Genomic DNA, 23,812 nt, shown 5'->3' with positions numbered 1-23,812 from the left:
AACATATTGAAATCAGGAAAGCCTAGAGATACAAGTATCATTAGTCTAGGAATTTCACACCAGATACTTGTAGGGGCCAGCCCTTCATCAGCTGAGTGGCAGACATTTGTTCTGTGAGGAATATACAGTCTTCCTAAAACCCACTTCATCATGCATAGCGACTGCCTTGCTGGACATTTCATGTTCTGTAAACAGGAGCTTTGGTGGGGTAGTGCTGTGGATTAGTCATTGGGCTGCTAGCTGCAAAGTCAACTGTTCAAATACATCAACCACTCTATAGAAGAAAGATGAGGTCTTCTCCTGTAAATATTTACAAGCTCAGTAACCTTATATCTGATCTCTGTCCATTGGAATTGACTCAGAAACAGTGGATTTAGGGTTTAAAACAGCAGCAGAGACAAAACTGGGCCTTCAGGAAAAGGTTGTGAGACTGTATTCATAGACAGCCCAAAGAGGCTTCCATTTTAACACTAAAAAGACATATCAGATCCTTTATCTTACTTACTTTCCCAACAATGCTTGAATGTAACAGTTGCATTCACATTGGCTCAGAGCGACTTCATGTTTGTCACAGTAGTACTCTGCTCCATAGGTTTTCAATGACTTATTTGCAGGAAGTAAGGTTACTATACTTTTCTTCCAAAGGACATCCGGGTGGTCTCAAACCTCCAACCTTTCATTAGCATCTGAGTGTATTAACTATTTGAGTAGTCTTACTACTGAAGGACTCCTGTTGTTGATATTAAGTGCCTTCAAGTTGATTCACACTCATAGCGACCCTGTATAGATAGGGCTTCTGAGGCTTTAAATCTCATCTTTCTTTCATGAAGCTGCTGGTGAGCTTGAACTGCTGACCTTGTGGTTCACTGTCCAATGCTTATCATATGAAGCCACCATGCTCTCCCAGGGATTCCTAGTGAACCTAAATTAGAACAAAATGTATTCAGTCCCCACTCCCCCACAAAAAAAGCATCAAAGTCATCTAATAATGGAGAACCAAAGGAAGGAACAAACATCAGCAGATGTATCAGGTTTCCTTTGGCACATGTACAAATAGTCGCTGTCCCAGCCAGGAGACCATATGCCTAGAATGTGGCAGAGCCATTCTCTGGGCATGAATCCAGGTCTCCAGCCTACTGATCTCTAATTTGGATTAATAATTCATTGTATTATCTGAAAAGGGTGTAGAGTATACCTAGTCAGCTGAACCATAGAGAATAACTCATCCCAAATCAAACACACACCACTTTCCATATTATCATGTAAAACTAGTCCCTGCTTTAATCGAGCAATACTTATTCATTCACTGAGAGTGTACCTCAGTCATAGGTACCATAAGGTAGGAAGGGAGAGAATAGAAAGACAAGGAGAAGGTAAGAAATCAGTATGTATTAAATGTCTGCCACATGCCAAGCAGCATGCTGGAAACACACAGTCCTCACGACAATTTTGCAAGACAGGTAATTGTATCCTGTCAAAGAAGAAAATCTTGTACTCTGTTCAGAGTGATTTTTTAAAAAGGGAGTTTTATTAAGGACTAATACAGATCAAGCTGGGCAGTGGTAAGTAAAATTACAAAGCATTCCATTGTCCAAGCACAGAGCCTGGTCTATATATGAGGGAACTTCAAAACACTCATGAAAAAATTCCATTAATTTTTAACACAATTTTCCATAAACTTTCTGAATCCCCTCTTCATACACAGAGAACAGAAGAAAGGTAGGAGTTGGGGGAGGGGTAAATGATTGATTACAGGTAAGATCAGTTTCAATTTGAAGTCCTTTCTAATGGAAAGGTTGGCCTTGTGGCTAGGGAGGAGTTACCACCGAGGTGAGAGTGGCACCACCTCTTTCTGTTGTACATTGTTATTTTTTTTTAGAGTTTTTTTTGTGTTTTTTTTTTAAGGTTTTTATTGTGGATTGAGTGAAAGTTTATAGGGCACATCATCAGTTTCACATTCAACAATTCATATAACTTGTTTCATTAAAATGATTATAATACCCTCCATATACCATGAGTTAAAAGTATTTCTCTCTATCCACTTTAGCTTTTTAAAAAACACACGAAGAAAAAAAACCCACTCAGGCATATGTAATCATTTACGACTCCAAAGGGCACATTCTGCAAGTCTGTTCCTGGCCACCAGTTCTTAGTCCTTCTCTTCTTAATTGATGAATCTAGAGTCCTCAGCCACTCCCACTCTCCATGCCGCCATCTCTGCCTCCATCTCTGGCGCTGCTGCTTCTCTGGATAAGGTCCCGCATTCTGCTTGTGCGTTCCTCTCTTGATGGTCCTAGGGTCCTCTGTTTCTGGACTGTAAGATTAACCACTCCCCTTTTTTTGTTACAAAACTTCTATCTTTACAAGTGTGACAGTCGCGATTAGTCATGATAACAGTTATTCACTATTGAATCTTACGAATCTTATCCCCATCTCTTTTCACCAGACTCATCTAGACAAGATGATAGCTATTCAGTGGGGACTCTTTCTTTCCCCCCATATTCTTAAACTAAACTCCCTCTTGAAACGTTGTAAGCCAGGCACTTCATGCCTTTATTGCTCCGTCTTTTTAGATAGCCAATGTCTAAGTTGCCCATCCCTATCTACCCTGTGCGCAGAGCGGATAGCATTGATACTTGATTTGAAGACTCTTTCCCTCTCTGTTGGTATTTAGAGTAACTTCTGCTCTGAGTATAGGTCAGGTTCATCATGAAGATGTATCTTCTGTCACTGTAGCTGTTCCAGTTTGTTTGCCCTTTCTAGTGGGAATGTCTCACCTCACAAGGTTGTAGATGGGACTCAGGATTCCATCTAAGGTCCTATACTCTGTAAAGGCTTTGCATGAGGCCTATTTCACTGGGCAAGTTGCAGAACCCCTTTTAGGCATTCCAATCAGTTATAGGCTGAAGGCAGGCTTGCAAGTTTTCGCTAATCATGTTTCCCAACATTCTTTTCTATCCCACTCAAGTGTCTATTTTACAATATTAGGCAAGGGAAACTAATATTCATAAGGCAGTCAAGGATTTTATTTGCACATTGTTATTTTTGTTAAGTGCAGTTGAGTCAGTTCCTACCCATAGTGACCTTGTATAGAGTTTCCCAGGAGTGTCTGGTGATCTTAACCACCAACCTTGTGGTGTAAACCAGCTTTGCATTCCACCACATTAACCCACAGCTTCACACCAGGACTCCATCATGATAGTAGTCAATATCACATGATTGTAATCGTGAATACATGTTTTTTTCTGGGAACAAACTATTTACATCTTGACATATTTTTCTAAATGGTTTACAGCCTGACATTTTGTTTCATGGGAAAGGGTGTCAGCACCATCATTCTGCTATCTGACATGTTATTATTAAGTGCCGTCAAGTTGGTCTAACTAACAGCAACCCTGTATAGGGTTTCCAAGGAGTGACTGGTGAGCTTGAACTGCTGACCTTGCACTTCAAACTGACTTTTCAGTCTAGCACATTAACCCACAGTGTCACACCAGGATTCCACACATTCTAATATCTGACATGAGTACCTACAATTTGAAACTTTTCTGTTTACATTTCTCCCTTTTGATCAAGCCTCTGTTGGTGTTGATTACCCACAATGGAGTAACCTTTCTTTTGCAATTACTTCGTTTCTTGAAGAGTTTAATTAATAAAGATTATTTTCTTCACCTTGCCAAGCAAAGAGGCCTCATCATCGGGGTAAATTTTATGGGAAATATCTTAACAGACAAAGCCACATTAAAGAAACATTTCTCTAGTCAAGAAAGAATCATAGGAGTTAAGATGAAGCAAAAAGGATGTGATTAAACAACATGATCATTGATGAAAGCCCATGGAACCAGCATGATTGTATGTGAAGTGTGGCTTGAACGACAGCATTTCTTAAATAAAATCCACTGAACTAAAGCAAAACAATATTTTATAATTACAATAGAAATGAAAACTAGGCAAGATTTCTAAATAAAGTAGCAAGTACCATCTTCCCCAAGATGAAAATCAATTACTTGTCATTTCAGTTAAGCAAAACACAGTAGATTGTTAAGGTGAGATATTATATGCTATGTAAGATTAGCACAGAGTGTAATATTAGCACTATTATCAGGAATGTAGATGAAATAATCAGATTCTGTTCTGGTAAAGATATTCCATTGGGCTGCAGTGGGAATGTCAAGGACTATCCTATTTTCTTCAGCATTGCTATTTCAATATTTATCTATTGAGGCCCATGGGCACTGTCATTTATGGCAATTTGTACATATTTCTGCATGTGCCATAATATCTTCAAATTCTATCTAAAGTGCAAATACTTCTGCTTAAAGATCAAATCAATGAAACACTGACTATGAAGTTCTCAATGTGGGTACATGTGTTGATGTGTTGTGATGCATATGTTTGAGCTCACAGATGTCACTATTGTGTCAGTCTATTTCATTGGAGGTGTTTCCTGATAACACATGTGAAGTATGAGAGATGAAGTTTCACCATCCTGGCTTCTGAGGAGCATTCTGGCGGAACTTCTTCCAACACAGATTTGTTTGTTCTTCTGTTAGTCCATGGTACTTTCAATATTCTTCTCTAACATCATGCATTTGAATTATGTTATCAGGAGGGACAAGTCCCTCAAGAAGGACATCATGCCTGGTAACATGGAGGGTTGGTGAAAAAGAGGAAAACTTCCAGTGAGATGGGCTGACACAGTTACAACAGCTATAGGCTCAAACATAACAATTGTGAGAATGTTCAGTGTTGTGTTTTGTTGTGCCATAAGGTCCTTATGAGTCTGAAGGCATATAACAAGGAAATCTAGGGATAACAATAGGGTTCATTGTATGCAAATCTTGAGTAAACCTCCAGTTATTATTATCATTACTTTACATTGGAAGAACAGGGATAATACAAAGACTGATATTGTTGTTGTTGTTAAATGCCATCGAGTCAATTCTAACTCACAGCTACCCTGTATAGGACTTCCAAGGATCAGCTGGTGTGTTTGAATGGTCAACCTTGTGGTTCACAGTCCAATGCTTATCCTACAGTGCCACACCAGGAGTCCTGACTCACAGTGACGCTATATAAGACTTCCAAGGCTGTATATCTTTACAGGAGTTGAAAGTCTCATCTTTCTCCCATGGAGCTACTGGCAGATTCAAACTACTGACCATGTGCTTAGAAGCCCAGCTCATAATTAAACTTTTAGAATAGAAATTTTGCATTATAAGAGCTATTACTTTTGTTTTTCATTTGAGTGGATGCTAGGGAACTTTGAGCAGAGGTTTAATTAAAACTATTCAAATTTTAATTGGTTAACATGACAAAACTTGACCTACATTTGTGGATGTGGTAGCCCATAATGTTTAAGGACCTAAGAAAAAGATGTCAGAAAGGAGAGAATTAGCCTGAGGTAAATTTTAAAGAGGCATGACATATTCTTCTTTCTAAATATTGTCTAATTCAGAATCTGTCTCTCTTGGTTTAGGGGTATCAGCGAGATTCTATAATATTTCCCCCTTTTCATTAAATCCTTAATGGCAATTCTATTTGGCTAAAACATCCCTTCCAATCGACTGACAAATGTATTAGAACTAAGGTGTCGATCTTCAATAGAGCTAAGAGATGTTGGAGCAAGTAGGGAATAAACTGACATTTGTTCCTGATTGGTGACCCCACTACTTTTGGAGCACAGGCTTTTGTGAAAGGTGGCTTAATAGCAGACAAACAGTGGCTTTGTTGTCAATTAAAAATGTGCAAGTTTCTCCATTAAGAAACATAATTGGTTCTCCTTGCAGACTAAGAGTCGCTATAGGAAAGACCTTGCTTTGTCCCTGAAGCCTTTCATTCTGAATCAGATTATGGATTTTATATTTTTAGCTTATAGTATTTGTTTTTCCAATGCACAGGTGTTTGGGGGGTTTTATTTTTGTTATTGTTGTTGTTTTTTACTAACAGTAGCAAACATCCACCTTTGTGTCATTGGAAACATTAGCTTTTTTTTTTTTGGCTGGGAGATTATAATTGTTGCAACTGAGGGGATGTCAACTTATTACCCTTTGGAGCCATTTGACTTCAAAAGTCTGAGAAAGTTTGTGATCTAAGTTGGTTAATTGGACAATAGGCATTATCTCCCAGTCTAATCAAATCTGCTTTATAAAAACTCAGCTTCCATACTTAAGACTAGATGTGGAAACAGCATTGAAAGATTCCGAAGGACCACGCACACTTAAAGTAAGACTCAATGGCCTGGAAAACATTTGAAGCAGACAAGTCTGCTCATCATAAATACTTTCATCATCATTTTGTTTGCAAGAGTAAACTTTATTCTAAAGCCTTTGGGATGGCCTCTAGCAAGTTTTTACTCATGGTCCAAAATTCTTTCAACAGCTTGGTGATCATTTTATCAATATTTAAAGCTCAACCATCCTTGGGGTCTTTACATATGTGAGAAGTAATTCTTAGGATTGTGAGGAGTAATTCTTAGGACGGTCTATCTTCATGAATAAGGGCATCTAGGAAGTACATAATTGAAATTGTTGGCTGTTGTAACAACAGAAGCTTGCACATCTGAGCTATGTGAGCAGGATGAATTGGGGGAGGGGGAAAGGAGCATGTTCAGTAACTAGGGACTTTAAGTAAGAATGCTACCATCAAGGAAAAGTAGCTACAGTCCAGGAAGATTGTTAACCCCATAGTACTCAGTTGATGAGGAACTGCAAAACTGCCATGCAGTGCATCTGCCATGTCTTCTGGGTTTGACTCCCAGTTTTGCAAAATCAAATAAAAAAGTCTCACTCTTGTTAAAATGAGTACAGATTAGATGTCTTGAGCATTTGTCAGTAAGCACTCATGATAACTCATCAGTGATGTCACACAGGATGAGGCGGTCCTCCCCAGTTCTTCTTCTGGACACCCATCTGGGTAAGGTCCTAGTCAGGGGTTTGTACTGATCTGCCAGTAGCCGAGAGGAGCCAAGGCAGTTATCTGGGGTGTCAACAACATTTCTCACACATGCAGCCGTAATTGGGCTTCCCCTTGGCCAGTAACCATGTGAACATGTTGTTGTAAGTCAGGAAGCCCAGGCTAATAAGCTTCAATGAGCATTTTAAATGCTTCAGAAAATGTGTGGAGAGCCTCATGAAGTTCAGGAAAAACTTTCCCAACACTCCATAATTCAGAAAATGTGTCTGGGGCAAAAGTGACACAAGAAGAATCTTCAGAATCACTGATGGGGCAAATTGTTACAGAGCGTGTCAGCGAGGTTGGATTTCCTATTTAGTTTGTTTTTAGGGGGAAAGGGAAGTTCAGATAAAATATTATCATAGGAATTGAACGTCAAAGAAGGAACTAGATGGGCAGCAGTCAGCAGGGAAGCAAAAGAAAAGGAAACTGAAATCTAACAAAACAATTCTTTATTCTTCTTCATTTAGAAACAGGACCCTGCAAGGAAGGAATGTTACTCTCATGGTGTCTTTTAAAAATCTTAATGTTGTTGTTTTTAAGCACTGTTAAGTTGGTTCTGACTCATAGCGACCCTGTTTCTGAGTCATTAGGGCTTCAGAGGATCAGCTGGTGAGCTTGAACCACAGATCTTGTGTTTTGCACTGACCTTAAAAATCCAATGCATTAACCCACAGGGTCACACCAAGACTCCAAAAGCCTTAATATACCAATCGAAATTGGCATCCTACTGGGACTGTTTAATGTAGGAGTCTGGGTTCTCTAATTTATTATGCAGCAAAGATCCTCAGATAAAAAGAACCACAAATTGGCCACACTAATTTTGCAAACTGTTTTCATTGAGGTTATGCCAGACAGACCATAATGGTTGTTCATGTAATGACCAGGAGTTCCAGAATGTGGTTCCAAATCTCATTTAGACGTGGCATTTCCAATTTTATGATGATAATAACAGCAAAACACACTTTTAACTGTAAGAACAAAAGCAAATCCAAAATAAAATTCAAAGAGCTATCAACACAAGGAAGTGGAGCTCAAATTCAAGAGGTTTTGGTTTTAAACGATTCCCAAGAATTCATGGCAGCAGAAAGCCCAGAGCAAACCATCAGCTACTATGTCTGTATCTGCATGCCCAGGAGACTAGCAATGATAATGCATCTTTGGAGTCTTGCTTCTGATACCAGAAACCTTCAAGGAGGAAATGGTGTACTGTGTTAGGAGTGAAAAAAAAAGGTGTTTTGTTGAGAAATAATACAGTTTGAGCTGTACAGCACTAAGTAAAAATATAAATCAAGCCATGTTCAAGCTAGAGAAGGTTTATAACATAGAAAACAAAATAAAGGTAGAGGACTAATGATTGATTGTAAATAAGAACAACTTCAGCTTGAAGTCCTTTGAAATGTAAAAGTCAGCCATTGGCTAGGAAGGGGTAAGTTACTACCTTGGTGACTTGCACTAGTTGGTATGGTTATTCATGATTGTTGTTATGCATGACTATAGTCATTAATAAGGAGTCCTGGTGTGGCACTGTGGGTTAATGCTCCAGACTGCAAAGCCATTTGGACTGCAATGTTGGCAGTTCAAGCTCACCAGCTGCTCCTCAGAAACCCTATACAGGGTCGCTATGGGTCAGAATTAACTCAGCGGCACTTTAACAACAATATAGTCATTAACACATTTTTTTTCTAGGAACAAGTTGCTTGTATCCTGACACATTCTTCCCAAATGGTTTATAGCTTGACATTTTGTTTCCTGGAAATACATGTTGATCTCATCATTCTTATATCTGACATGAGTGTTTCCTTTTTGAAACTTTTCCATTTATAATTCCCATTGTAGAGATAAGGAGATTAAGTTGTTTTTACAAAGTAAGTTGTTTTCCAAGTTCATGAATGTAGTTGGAAAGCTTCAAAGTCTTTGTGGAAATAGCCGGTTGAATGGCCAGACAGATACCTGGAAAAATAAAAATAAAAAACAACAACTAGAGAATAGCTCTCAGACAACATATAAGCAGACATTTGATAGTACAATACAAACTTAACACAAAGTATTCAGGGAATTTCAAATAATGTTAATCAGATAGTGCTAGTAAAACACTTCATGGAAATGCGGTTTGGAATGGCTCCAAAGCTTCTCAACATTTAAACTAATGAACAGTTCTATCTTCAAAAACTAACCTAATTTCTGAAACAAAGAAACAAGAGGAGTGTGAAACTTAAAAGTCCATGAGTTTTAACAGGAAGGATTCCAGGCTGACCAGAAAAAATGGTTAAAGATAGCCTCTCTCTCCTTAGTGAGGAGGGAAACTGAGAAGACAGCTTCTTCCTCTTTGAGAATTAAATCTGGGTAGCTGGCAGACACATCACATCTGCAACATGAAACATCTTTTCCCTCTTTATAATGCAAGTACTTAAAATTTTCCACACAGATACATGAACATTGACACTTAGGAAGGTCACCAGTACTGAGAGGAATTTTACTTCTAGCAAATCTTTCTGGACTATTTAATATCTATAATCTTTAAAATTAAATAGTCCCAGTAGGAAGCCTATCTTGAGTGGTATATTAAGACTCTTGGTGTGGCACTATAGGACCAGCACTGGACTGAGAACCACCAGGTCAGCAGTTCAAACCCACCAGCTGCTCCTTGGAAACCTTGTACAGAGTTGTTATGAGTCAGAACCAACTGGACAGCACTTAACAACAACACCAATCTTTAGTACAGAGATAGTATTAAAATTCTAGAATTACTGATGTACTTAAAAAAAAAAAAAACTGGCTACCTTGAAATCCCTAAATAGATTCATCTCTACCCTCAACTCTTTTTGTCACACATTTCTCTTTTGAATTTTCAGTGAAGAATCTTCCACCAAGATGGCAGTTTGCGTCTTACCATTGACTATCAGAGCCCTGCTGAGAGTGATTAAGAAAGAGAATGCCTGACATTCATTCGAGTCCCCAATCTTTACATCTTTAAAGTGAGGGAGACAGAGCGGATGTTATAGAGCATTTTTTCCAGATATAACATTCTGTGGTTCTATTGATCAAAGAAAAATGTTATTTGTTATTGTAGGGCTAGAAAATATCTTTTGGATTTAGCAAATAGGTAACTTTGTTGAGAGCAATTTCTGTGAAGGAATTTGGGACATGGAATTAGTATTAGTGGGTTGAGTGTGGCCAAGTTGAGCTGATATGAGCTGTGTATCAAATGGAACATTTTGATTTAGTCAAGTCAAGTTAATTGGGTTTATTGGGGGTGAGAAACTGTTTGCAAATAAAATGCATCTCTAAAGGAGCTTATTCAAGCAATGCAAGATAGTTTTTAAAGGTAATTCGAGGATTTTTCAGCAGGGAAGTTAAAATTATTGGTGCTTATGAATGTCCTTCCTTGAAGTGTTGTTGTTGCCTCAGAGTTGCTTCTGACTCATAGCGACCTTGTATAGGGTTTCCAAGGAGGATTTCGTGAGTTTGAACTGCTGATCTTGTGGTTCACAATTCAGTGCTAATCCTACAGTACCACTCCAAGAGTCTCAATTGAAATTTTTACAAAATGGAGTCATAGATATTGGTTTCATAGGAATACTAATCTGATGGGAATTGATCGTGTCTGGTATGGTGATTAAGAAACATTCTTGAATGTAAAGTTGTCTTTGGGGGAAAGTTCTTACAATTATTACATTTTGAAAACTCTCTGTTATTCTGTCAAAGTTTGTACCTGGTTGAAATGACCACCTTGATTTATTTGTTCTCAGAAAAGCTTTGCTGCACATAGTACAAACTACCATCAGTTTTTAGCAGGACTTCGAACCAGAACAGAACTGAAAACCAAAACCCATCCCAAAATGTTCACAGAAGTGAAACCAAAACTCAAATTTTAAAAAGTTTTCTGAACCTATACTGAAGCTGAAAACCATGTATTTTTTCCACGCCCTTCTGTTTGGTTCAATGACAGTCTTTAAGCTGTACACAAGACAACTGGACCATTTATGTTTGGTTTGCATCTGGTGTGCATAGTTGCCAAATGCTTCAATTGTATATGGCTGGTAAAGGCACAAAAAGTGGTCTTGGACAGCCATAGCTATGGGTAGCGATTACTATAATGCGAGACAACTAATCAGGCAGTCAGAATTTGCCATTTCTACTCCATGTTTGATCTGTCTTGTACTGTGCCTACTGATGATGATGAGACAATACTCCTAGGCAGAAAGAAATAGTTTAATGTTGCTGCTTTCAAACACTAACCTGCTAAATTGTGGGCTAAGCAAAATTTGAGTTAATATAAAAAGACAATATAATTTGCAACATAAGGATTTGGAAGTCATATTTGTTCATATGAAATTGTTCCAAGTTATCTATTTGCAGAATATAAATTTAAGATTGGAGAATAAAAAACAGGCTCCAGTAGGTTCTAATTCAAAGATGGCTGCAAACATACATTGACAGAGAACAGTCAGAAGTTCAAGCGAGATTTAGACAACAATGTGGAATGAGGGATATCCTTGCTGTCAGATGGATCTTGGTTGAAAGCAGAGAATACCAGAAAGATGTTTATTCATGTGCTTCATTGATTATGCAAAAGCTTTCTATTGTGTGGATCATGACACACTATGGACAATATTGTGGATAATGAGGATTCTGGAACACTTAATTGTGATCAAGCAGAACCTGTACATAGATCAAGAGGCAGCTGTTTGAACAGAAGAAGGGAACAATGCCAACTTCTTAAAAATAAAGCTCTAGGAATATAAAGGGGACCTGGTACAGTGCTGGAGGATAAGCATTGGACTGCTAACCAAAAGGTTGGTGGTTCAAATCAACCAACTGCACCTGGGAAACCCTATACAGGGTCCTTGCAACTCAGAACCAATTCAGCAGCACTTAACAACAGGAACATTAAGAGTAAAGAGAGAACGGGACACAAGATAGATATAAAATTAAGAAGCAGAAGGAGAAAGAGAAGAAAAAGAGAAGAGAGAAAATGAGGAAAGATAAAAAGAAATGAAAGAAAACAATAAATATAGATTTCTAGGTAGAAATTCCTTCTAATTCTTCTAACCAGGACTTTGACAAAGGTACAGTCACTTTACTACCCTTCCCCACTCAGCTCATTACTGTCCCACCAACTCACACTGTTTGTCTTAAGCTCCTGTTTTTTATGTCTGAAATAATTTCAGAGCATATCTGTGACATCAATGTCAGGGACTGAAGTGACTTATCTTCCAGTGTGGGAAACAATCAGAAAATAAACTCAGAAATGTCTATGGACAGGCCCTATCTTGCTCCATCCATCCCCTACACAGCTACCCACCCACAACCAAGCCTTACTTACAACATAAGAGGCTCAAGTTAGGCAACAGTAATTATTTGGTTTTGTTTTGTCAATTGGTTGGTTGGTTTCCATTTCATAAGTAAGTTGGCATAGTGTTGGGTACTGATTGGTCTGGGAGCCAGTTAAGTTTCTGACCCTAAATCCTGACTAAAATTTTTTACTAAAGCAAACCAAATCCTTTGCTAGGGAATCTGACCTATCCTGCAAGGCCCTGGTGGTATACAAATGCATAAAATCAAGTCTCTGCTCTCAGTGTGTGCTTTTGTTTAGTGTCTTCCAGTCATTTCTGACTCATAGCCACCCTATGAAGAGCAACTGACAGGTTTGAACTGTGGCCTTTGTGGTTCGCTGTCCAGTGCTGATTCTATAGCATCACACCAAGAGTCTTGGTACATTCTAGAAAAAGGGGAGACATCTCTATATACAGTAAAACTGTGAAAGCCAGGTCCATGTAAGACAGAAACCTGTCAGAGAAAGAAAACTGGTGTCGAGCTGTGGGCTAATGTGCTGGACTGCATATCAGTTTGAATCACAAGGTCAGTGGTTCAAGCTTACCAGCTGCTCTTTGGAAACCCTATGGGTCACTATGGGTCAGAGCAACAATAGAGAGTGACAGAAAAGTTCTAAGACTGTACAAGGCAGTCCCCTGGAGTTCTGGCTCTCAAGGCTGACCACAGTGAACTTTCACATCTAAAGGGCAGACAAGTAGGAGCAGAGTTCTGATGGGCCAGGAGACAAGAGCTGACAGTAGAGAGGATAGGCTTCATAAAGGAAGCAGCACTTGATCTTTGAAGAATAAGCAGTTTTCTTTTTCCAGACAGGGAAGGAGTGAAGGGCATCTCAGGGAGAGTTGTGTGACCAGAGGCCTCCTAAGGGCTGCAGTGAGGATAAAACAGCTCATGTCAAACTCCCAAACTACTAACTTTAATGATACCCCTTTAGTCCCTACTCTTGAAATCTTAATGAAATGAAAGCAAGAGAGAGTAAGGATATTACTATCAATGATGTCCATTGTCTTACAAAAAATAAAACTGTGAGAAATAACTCTTGTCTTGGCGGTGTGGGTGTGGTCAATCTTTAAGATTGAGGGAAGTCTTGGGGGTAGCAGGCTAGCATAACAAAAAGAGCTCAGTGGAGGGGAACAGCTAGTTTGACCAGGTAGGAACTTTAGAATAAGAATAAGCCATCAAGGAAATAGGGGAAGTTCATGGGGGAAGGGGGAAATTAACTTTAAATGAGAAGGCTCCCAGTAAGGATTAGTAGGCAGCCTTGGGAGGAGAGTGTGACCTCATAATACTCATGGAGGGGGGAATAAAACTGTTTGTGGGCCAGCCATGGGCCAGATATCTGCCAGTGTCTACAGGATTGGACGCCTCATTTTGCAAAGTCGAATATAGAAAACCTCTCTCTCACTAAAATGAGTACAGATTGGATTACTTGAGCATTTGTTGGTATCTGCATCAACAACGTTTCTCACGAAAGGAAAAAGAAAGGTAAATTACTTGTAGAGCAGTGCTTTATTGTTTTAAATTCGTAAGAAAGCACAACTCTGGTACTTGGAAATACTGCCACCCAGCAAGCTAAGATCACTCCACAGCTAGCATATTCAGATTCAGATGAGAGGACATTACAACTTGCTGCCACTACCTCCCCAACCCCCACATTCTGTTTCCCACAGAGACAAGTCAGATGGTGGCAAGTACCTCACTGCAGTAAGACAGGAAGATCTCAACACCTACTCTGTGACTTTCAACCTGTACTAAGTCTTGAGAATGTTCTTAGGTCAATGAATTCCCCTAATTTTCACTTCTGAAGTCTGGCATTAAACTTGCACAGAGGTCCCTGGGGCCAAACACATCTGGAAGAAGGAAAGATGTGGAGCTGGTGTTCATTAACCATAAGCACCTGGCCAGGTATATCTGTTGTTTAAATCTCCATATCAATAAGTCAAGAAATGATCCCCCTACAAGGCACTTAACAACAGCAACAAACAAGGCACTTTGCTTCAGCAGAGGGAAACAGAGCCCTGGCCAGAGATTTCCCCCAACCTGATCCAGCTTGCTGACATCTCCAAAAGAGAGGGAGGGAGCAAATATAAACAACCCCATAAAGCACATTTCCATGCTAGCAAAATGACTCAGAGGTTATACCAACAACTCAATGACTCATTCATAATGTGAATGAGGAGTTAGGCAACAAGAGTATGTTTGGTGTGGAATATGGAATCCTAGCAGTGCTAGTCCCAGCCTGGAGTTATTTCAATATTTTCTTTTGTCATGGTCTCAAAGATGAGTATTTTTTAAAAAATAAATTTTAATAATATACTGACTAGTAGAAAAGTGGAAAGAAGAGTGTAGTAATATATTACTTCTTATGAAGCAGTACCCTTATTTTATTTCTTTCTTTCTGGAGAATTTATTATTTCTCTTAATAATTGAAATCTAGATGAATTATATGAGACTCTTTAGGACCTTTTTAGCACTAGACTGCCACTTCCTCCATATACCTACAGCTGTTCTACAGATCAACCTCATCAACTTCCCAAGGAAATGTACTTGGACAAGATGTTGAAACAGCACTTCTGGAATTCTATAAGATGGAGCAACATGACAGATTACATCAAATAAACAGCAGCTGAAACAGCCCTTTAATAACATTGGGGCCAAGGCAACTAGAATTATTCTGTATTTTTCCACACTTCCACTAATCAGACTCACTGTTTCAAGTATTTAACTCCCAAAAGGCCTGTCCTAGGGAACATTGTATCAACATTTACGTTTATATATTCCAATATCACATAACACGCATCATTTTACATTACCTTTCATATAACCAAGTGACTAGATGGTAGAAATGGTCAAGAAACATGGTTGCTAATGAAAAGGCAGAAGTTCAAGTCCACTCATAGATGCCTTAGAAAAAAGGCTTGGAGGTGTACTTTCAAAAAATTGAACACTGGAAGAAAAAAAAAATCCTTGTGAAACATAGTACAATCTTACATTTATGGGGTAACCATGAGTCAGAATCAACAAATATTGATTTTATATGATAATAACACTTCACTTATTTAGCTTTATGGAAGAATGAGGTGCTAATGAAAGTGAATTTTACAAAAAAAAAGTGAAGTCTACTATTTTAAATGTATATAAAAATGCTTGATGGAATTGCATCTTTTACTTTTTTTTTTTAAGTTTTTATTGTTTATTGAGTGATAGTTTACATGGAAGAACATCAGTTTTATACTTCTCATTTCATTGCAATGATTACAATCCCCTCAGTGCATCTTCATTCAACAGTTTTTTTACTTCTATTCCTTCTGTTTTTTGTTGTTGGTATATATAATCATTTAAATAACCAAAGGGCACCTTCTGCAAGCCTATCTCCAGACCACCAGCACCTGGCCAAAAGCACACAGTTGTTCTCTTTCCAAGAGTCTAGAGTCCTCAGCTGCTCTATATCTCCATGTCCACATCTCTGCCTCCACTTCTACGGTCGCTGCTTCTCTGGTTTTGGGCCCATATGCCACTTGTGCTCTTCTCCCTTGATGGTCCTAGGGTCCTCTGTTCCTAGACTGTAAGATTAACTACTCCACCATTTTTGTTACAAAACCTTTACAGTTGTGACAGTCACAATTAGTCATGACAATAATAACTTAAAATTGAATCATAAGAATCTTATCCCCATCTCTTTTCACCAGACCCATTTAGATAAGACGAAAACTATTCAGTGGGGATTCTACCTTCCCCACATACTCTCTGCCAATGTTTTGGTTAGGTTAGAGCAGCTGGCATTGGCATAAACACTTTTTCTGCTCATTACAAAGTTTTTCAGTCCATGTATCCTCTGCCTTCAACTGTAATTGACAACCCTTTTTTTCTGAGCACTTAGAGATCCTGGGACGACAAATCGATTTTCTTCTTGTCCAGACATTATTCTGTGTACTGAATCTTCTATTGCATTTGCTGTATTGGTTGCTTTTCCTCTTTCCATTTACCATTTTCTAAAATTTTGTTAAAAACTCTCATTAGATTGTAACTCTTCCCATGTTATCCATGTCATAACAGGTTCATTCATTAAAAATAAAAATAAAAGTTGCTGTCATTTTTGTGAATTATTGGAAGAGAAAGGATGATTGGTGCAGACATCTTACATAAAGTGAACTCTAGAAACAGATTAGTTAGTTCTCTGTAATCATATACATGGGCTTGGTCATTTAACGGAAAAGTCCTGCTACCCTTGTACTGAGAGGAGAGAGAAAGGGAGATCATGGGAATCTAAGAGCTACCAATCTTCATCTCTTACTACAGGAAATAAACAGACCATTTAGAAACTTGGTAAGTTAAAAACGATAAAGATTTCATTTGAAAGAGTGGTGATAAATACATAAGTAAGAGCTAAAGGAGTTAAAATCTTACTTCAGAGACATGTACTGGGAAGGAGGGAAAATGGTTTGGCTTTACAAGTCAATTGTAAATTGTACTTACAATAATAAATACTTTTTTAAACATGTCTGTTCAAATGTACTACTGACATTTTTAAAGTCCTTTAGTGACTCCCAGTGTTATCAAGATAAAGTTAAAATCTAAAGCTTTTGGTATGTGATATTGATGTTTGTTTGGCCTCATTTTGCATATCTCACCAGCTTCTTCTAACCCTTGTCCTCTTTCCTACCCTGTTCCCACACAACCAAGCTATCTATAGCTCCCCAAGTTTACTCTATGTGTGTGTGCTCACATTGCATTTTTGCCCAAGCTTCTCCCTAACACCTAATCCCATCTCTTGTTGTTGTTAAATGCCACCAATTAGTTTCAACTCAGAGCGACCCTGTACAGGGTTTTCAAGGAGCAGGTGGTGAGTTTGAACTGCCAACCTTACAGTTCCAACCAACCTCGTAGTTCAGTGCACTATCCCACAGTGCCATACCTGGTTATTACTGATCCTTCAAAAGCCAGTTCTTCCATGAAGCCTTCCCTGGCTCAATTTATCTCTATTAAGTGTTATAGTTGTTGTTAAGTACCATAGAGTTGGTTCCAACCCATAGTGACCCTACCTAGGTTTTCTGAGGAACAGCTGGTGAGCTTGAACCGCCAACCAGGAAATTCAAACAGACTTTGCAGTACAGTGCACTAAACCATAACACCACACCAAGACTACATTCTCATTAAGCACACCTCCATTTTGTATTGATATCAACTCATACATTTACTTAATCATCACTCATTAATTCAGCACATATCTACTGATGGCTAGAACATATGTTTCACGACAGTAGGGAATGCTCACATACTCACTGTGTTGCTTCTCACAATACGATGTGAATTAGTACCAGATATTGAGTTAGATGGATCCTGGTGTGGTGCTGTGGGTTAATGCACTGGATTGCGAAGTCAGTTTGAACCACAAGGTCAGAAGTTCAAGCTCAACCAGCCCCAGCTGCTTCTCGGAAACTCCATACAGGGTCACTGTGGATCAGAACCAACTCAACAACACTTAACAACAACAATACTGAGTTAGATGGAGACTTGTTTCACATAAACAGAGTTGTCTTCTATGTCAGCCCACATTTCCTGCAAGTCTTTGAGTGCAAACTGTCAATATCCTGCTGCCTACCAGGGTGCCTGGAGTCCTGATGTGGCGCTGTGGGTTAATGCGCCAGACTGAGAAGCTATTTGAATTGCAAAGTGGTTCAAGCTCACCAGTTGCTCCTCGGACACCCTGTACAGGGTCGCTATGGGTCGGAACTGACTCAACAGCACTTAACAACAACAACAACCAGGGTGCCTAGCACGTAGAAGTGTTTGTTGTGGTAGCTGTTAAGTATCTCCAAGTTGGTTCCAATTCATAGCCACCCTGTACAGGGTTTCCAAGAAGCAGCTGGTGGGTTTGAATTGTCAACTTTATGGTTCACAGTCCAGTGCTGATCCTCCAGTACTACACCAGGGATATTTAATATTTATTCGAAGAAAAACTATGATCTTTGTATCTGCACCTTTTGAAGGAGCTGATAGTTGTTTCAATGATTTTACAATTATCTTGTGTTGCTGTTGTTACATGCCATCAAGTTACTTCTGACTAATATTAACCTTGTATAGTGTTTTGAAGGACCAGCTGGTGGGCTTGAACCACTGAACTTGTGGTTAGCAGGCTGGTGCTTACCTTATAGTATCACAGCAATAACCTTAAACTCCCATAAGATGGTGGCTTTTGTGTTATTATGTCAAGTTAGCTAAACTGCAGCCATGTTTTCCAAAGTTCCCATCCCAGAGTGGTTCCAGGTAAAGGGTGTGAGATGGGGAAGGGAAAGTGAGAAGTGAGCCACAGCCATGCACTGGCCGGGTTGGTGCAGGAGTTGCTGCGGTTCATACACCTTCATTGTGATCTGCTTGCTCACCTCGTTGATAAGAGCAGACAGCTGGGCTCACAGTTTCTCCAATTTCCCCTCTAGGTCCTCCTTCAGTTTCTCTAAGTCCTGTGCCAGGTGCTTGTGCATTCGCATAAGGAGGACAGCAGCTGCAACTTGCGGTCACCCATGTTCTCGGGATGAGATAGCGTGAGAGTCTCGGAGAATTCCAGTCTGGTCTATGGCTTCCAATCAGTAATTCCTTTCCCCCACTTGAAGAACAGCTTTGCTTCCAAACTGCTTGCCCCACTCACCTATAGAAACTTCAGGCCCATAGATATGTAAATAGACAACTAATGAGATTTAAATTCACCCAAAAGCAAAAAAGGAGCTCTGGTAGCGTAATGCTTGTGTATCGTATCGCAAGGTCAGCAGTTCGAAACTACCAGCTGCTCCGCAGAAGAGAGATGAGGCTTTCTGCTCCTATAAAGATTTACAGTCTCGGAAACCCTGTTCAGGGGTCACTGTGGGTCGGAACCAACTCGACGACACTTAACAACAACAAAAGCACCTTGGAAGAAAGGTGTAGTGCTCCACTTTTAAAAATTCAGCCATTGGAAGACCTTTTGAAACGCAGTTCCACTCTGATAGGCATTGGGTTGTCATGAGTAAGAATGGACTCAAAGGCAACTGGGTAAAGTGGCTATTTAACAAAGAAAGATCAGAACAACAGTAAAGTTGACTTCTAAAAAAAAGAGAATAGACAGGAAACAGAAAGAGCTTAAAACAAATTTTAACTGGTGTCCTTGGATAAATAATGTTGTACACAAGGACCAAGAACATGAAGTTACAAGAAAAAGAAATCCAGAAAACAAGAGTGTGTCTTTGGAAATTAATTGAATGGTTTTGTTAGACAAAAAAATTAATTGAAAGTTTGAAACGTATGGTGCAGGCAGAGTTTTTTTTTTTTTTTTTTTTTTTTAAAAGATTATTTTTAAAAAGAAAGAAAACAAACCAAACTAAGAGAGGCAAAAGGTCATTGAAATAGAGACCCAATCCAGGAAGTCCAATTTTGAGGAATTCTCTGTCATGCAGAAAGCATAGTAGCACATAGGCAGAACAGTGTCATAGTAAGGGCATCTAAGTGGCAGGTGAACTGAATTTAAAAGTTAGCTGAGTGACTAGTCAGTTGTGTCCCATTGGACAAGTTCCTTCATGACTCCAAAGCTGAGGAGGTTTGCCTAGATCAGTAATTTTTATGTTCTAATTCTAATATCCAGGATGACCAATGGCAAGTCTGTGGCCGTAAAATAAAGAAAAGCTCTCTGCATACTGAAATTCAACCAAGGAGATTAACTAGTCACCAGGCTCTTGGGGTAGGCATCCTGGTGTGGACTGTAGGATAAGCACTGAATCACAAGTTTGGTTTGAACCACAAGGTTGGCAGTTCAAACTCACCAGCCTCTCCTTGGAAGCCCTATGCAGGATCACTATGAGTTGGAATTGACTTGACAACAACAAGAACAACAGGCTCTTGGAGTGGAGTCCTGGTATGACACTGTACAATACACACTGGACTGCTAACTTCAAGGTCAGTGGTTCAAACCCACCAACTGCTTCTTGGAAACCCTATACAAGATCACTATGAGTTGGAATCAACTTGGCTGCACTTAACAACAAAGTTTTTGAAAGAAAAGCCAGGAATGGAGTGCATCCTTTGGGCCTGGGATCCCTCTGTGAAGCTCCTAGATCCAGAGGAAGATCGGTGGTAAGACCCGTGGAGATTTCTGAGGAATGTTCTCTATAGCCAATAAAGAGAGAAAGCTTTCCCCTAGAGCTAATAGTCTAAATTTGGACTTTCAGCTTCCTAAACTGTGAGAATGTAGGTGAAAGATGAAGCGTTCTGCTTCCGCACAGATTTACAACCTAGAAATGTTATACAGGGTTGTTATGAGTCAGAACCAGCTCAACGGTACTTAACAACAACAACAAAGAGCTTGTATCATTCTTAATTTAGCCACAGCAATGTGTTCAATCCTTTGACTTGATTCTTTTACTTGAGGATTATTGTCACTGCCATATTTACTGGGACATACATTATATTCTCTCCGAAACAACTCGGACAACCGTCCGTGAAAACAACATCTCCAGCAGCTCTAATTTGCTGAGCAGGCGAAGATGGAAAGAGTCCAATGACTCATCCATTACAGTTCACCTTACAATGACTTCTCCCTGCTCACATCTTTCAGGAGGCCCAGGTACATCTTGTCTCACTGGCATTGTTTTGAAAGTGAGCTGGATATCAGGTTGAAAAATATGATTAAATATGACTCTGGCGTGGCACTGTAGGATAAGCACTGGAGTACAAGTTCAGTTCAAACTCATAGGATATCATGTTCGGGGTTTCTTAGGTACTGAACTATTCTGTCTGATAAGATACTATAAATAAATGATGAAGCTTTTATGAAATTTTATAAAATGTTTTAGTAACTCTACAATATCTTCCAACAAGTGTACCCATCATTCATTTGAAAAAATACTTTGAAGGAAAAAAAATATAAAGTAAGAAAAATGGTAATATTGCAAATACCAAAAGCCATTAAAGCCTGCCCATGAACACCTACTTATATTCTAAGTGCATTCACCACAAAACGTTAAGATACAAAAAAAAAATGCAATAATAAAAATGACCACAAAGTACTCTTTTGCTTTCCCCTAGAGTAACATCTCACTAGAGTTGATAAGACGTAATCTAGACAGAGGAAAAAGAAAGTGTTGGAATCCTTCTTATTCTGTGGACTTTCGTAGGTTAAAAAATATTGCTAAATATGACCCTGGTGTGGCACTGTAGGATAAGCACTAGAGCACAAGTTCAGTTCAAACTCACCAGCCACTCCTTGGAAACTCTAAACAGGGTCTCAATGAGTCAAACCAACTTGACTGCTCTTTACAAAAACAACATGGCCCCGTGTCTTCTCATGGCCTGCTCACTACAAATGCATCTTCAAAATCTGTCAACTATTCAATATCAAATGGGCAACATTTACCTGGGTACAAGGTTCTGAGGGGCTGGGAAGGAAGGTGGGCTAGAACTCGGAACCAAGGGGAAGAAGTGGAGTAACTGTTGTTGCATTGGGGGGTGGGGAGGGCATTGCAATCCTTCAGATGGAATGAAGTGTATGATTTGATGAATGTAAAACTGATGATCTGTTCCGTCAACCTTCACTCAATTCACAAGAAAAAGTTTCAAAAGAACAAAAGTAAAAATCAAATCTGTCTTTGCCTTCTTAGTTTCACTTCCAAGTTCATTCTTAGTTTTCATTACTAACCAACTACGTACTTACACTTTTATTCCAGCCCTATGTTGTTGTTAAGTGCTATTGAGTCAGTTCTGACTCATAGTGACCACATATAGGGTTTCCAAGGTGCAGCTGGTGAGCTTGAACACCCAACCTTGCAGTTAAAATACCTTGCAGTCCAGCACATTAACCCACAACAACACACCAAGATTCCCTCATCCTATAGTGGTGCCATTTTATATTCTCTGCAAATCTTTTTAAAAGATACCTTTACCTGAAAAGAAGGTACTATTACATCCAGGAATTCATGAAACTTTTAACACTGCAAAAATTAAACACAAACCCTGCCCTCACAAAGCTTGTAGTCTAAAAGAAATCAATAACAAAACAGTGGTGTTTGGTAAATACTTTGAAAAGCAAATTATCAGGTATTCTGGAAATGCTTGATGGGGGTCACCATAAATTGATCTAGGGTATCAGGGAATCTCTCTTGGAGTAAGCCTTCTTGGTCTAAATACATCTAAATAAAACCTGGCCTAAACAAAGCTTTATTTAGCTTTGTTTCTTCAGAGCTATATTCTACCCTATTGTTGTTGTTAGGTGCCATCGAGTCGGCACTGACTCATAGCGATCTTATGCAAAGCAGAGTGAAACAATGTCCAATCCTAGGCCAACCTCACTACTGTTGCCACACTTGAGTCCATCAATGTTGCCACCTGGCCAATCCATATCTTTGGGGGTCTTCCTCTTTTTCTCTGACCCTCCATCTTACCAAACATGATATCCTTCTCCAGCAACTGGTCCCTCCTGACAATATGTCCAAAGTATGAGAGATGAAGTTTGGCCATCTTGGCCTCTAAGGAGCACTCTGGCTTCACTTCTTCCAAAACAGATCTATTGGTTCTTTTGGCAGCCCATGGCACTTTTAGTATTCTCCTCCAACACCATAATTCAAAGGCATTAATTCTTCTATGCGCTTCCCTATAGTAAGGAATGTTACCATCCTAACTATTTCCCATGTTCCAAAATATAAGGGTGACATCTGACTTGTCCTTCATTTCCCATAGACAAGGGGGTTTCACAAAGTTCATCAGGAAATTCCATTATCCTTTAATTCTATATTTCCATGAACTTTTTGAACCCCTTCATACAAATATGTATTGCCATATTCTGCTTTTTTTTTCCTACTATGAAAATACTTTACAGAAAGGTTTATTTCCTCTCCACTTCCAAAAGTTGAAAATATTTAGATTTAATCACTGTAAGCTGCTTGCATGAGAATATATATTAGATTGTAAATAAATTTAGCTGAATAAGGGAATAAAATGCAAAGTAAATCTCTTAAAATAAGTCCCATGAGCAGGCAGTCTTGTTTTCTTAGTAAACCAAACGCTCTATTTATATTTTCTAAACTGTAATTAACTCATTTAAAAGATTGTTTAGCATTTTAGGCAGTTTAACACTATAATATCAAGTCTTCCTTCCTATCAATTTTGGCTCCCTTATAATATGTCTATTTTTAGTAAAGCCAGCATGAAACATTTTTTTGATGATCGTCTTTCCCAGAAACTTGAATGATTTTATCAAATTGCCTATGTATTTTCTCCAGCTTTAACATTCAGTGACAAGCATTTTCCAAATGCAAAAAAAAAAGTGATTAATGGAAGAAAAACATTATTTTACTTTGTCTGACATGATTATAGCTGTATTTCTCCACATTAAATATTCTAGAAATTAACTTCAGGTAGCAAGGACAGAAGACTTTACTAAGCAATTCATTTTAGGAAGATGTGTTTTCATTTAATTATCTTTAAAATAACGATTTGGCCATGGCATATATGAACCTTCCTTGCTCTAAACTGAAATTCTCCTTGTCTCTCTCTAGAAAGG

General features: G+C 38.9%; 1 protein-coding gene across 1 annotated transcript in view; it reads left to right on the top strand.

Moving 5' to 3' along the window:
- Nucleotides 1–23,812, top strand: part of TMEM229A (transmembrane protein 229A) — a 111,612-nt gene that overhangs the window by 49,691 nt on the left and 38,109 nt on the right. The gene's annotated exons all lie outside the window — the stretch shown is intronic.

This window comes from Chrysochloris asiatica, unplaced genomic scaffold (genome assembly GCF_000296735.1).
Source record: "Chrysochloris asiatica unplaced genomic scaffold, ChrAsi1.0 scaffold00032, whole genome shotgun sequence".
Lineage (NCBI taxonomy): Eukaryota > Metazoa > Chordata > Mammalia > Afrosoricida > Chrysochloridae > Chrysochloris > Chrysochloris asiatica.
Note: the sequence above shows the minus strand (reverse complement) of the source record. Positions and strands in the feature narration are given on the sequence as shown.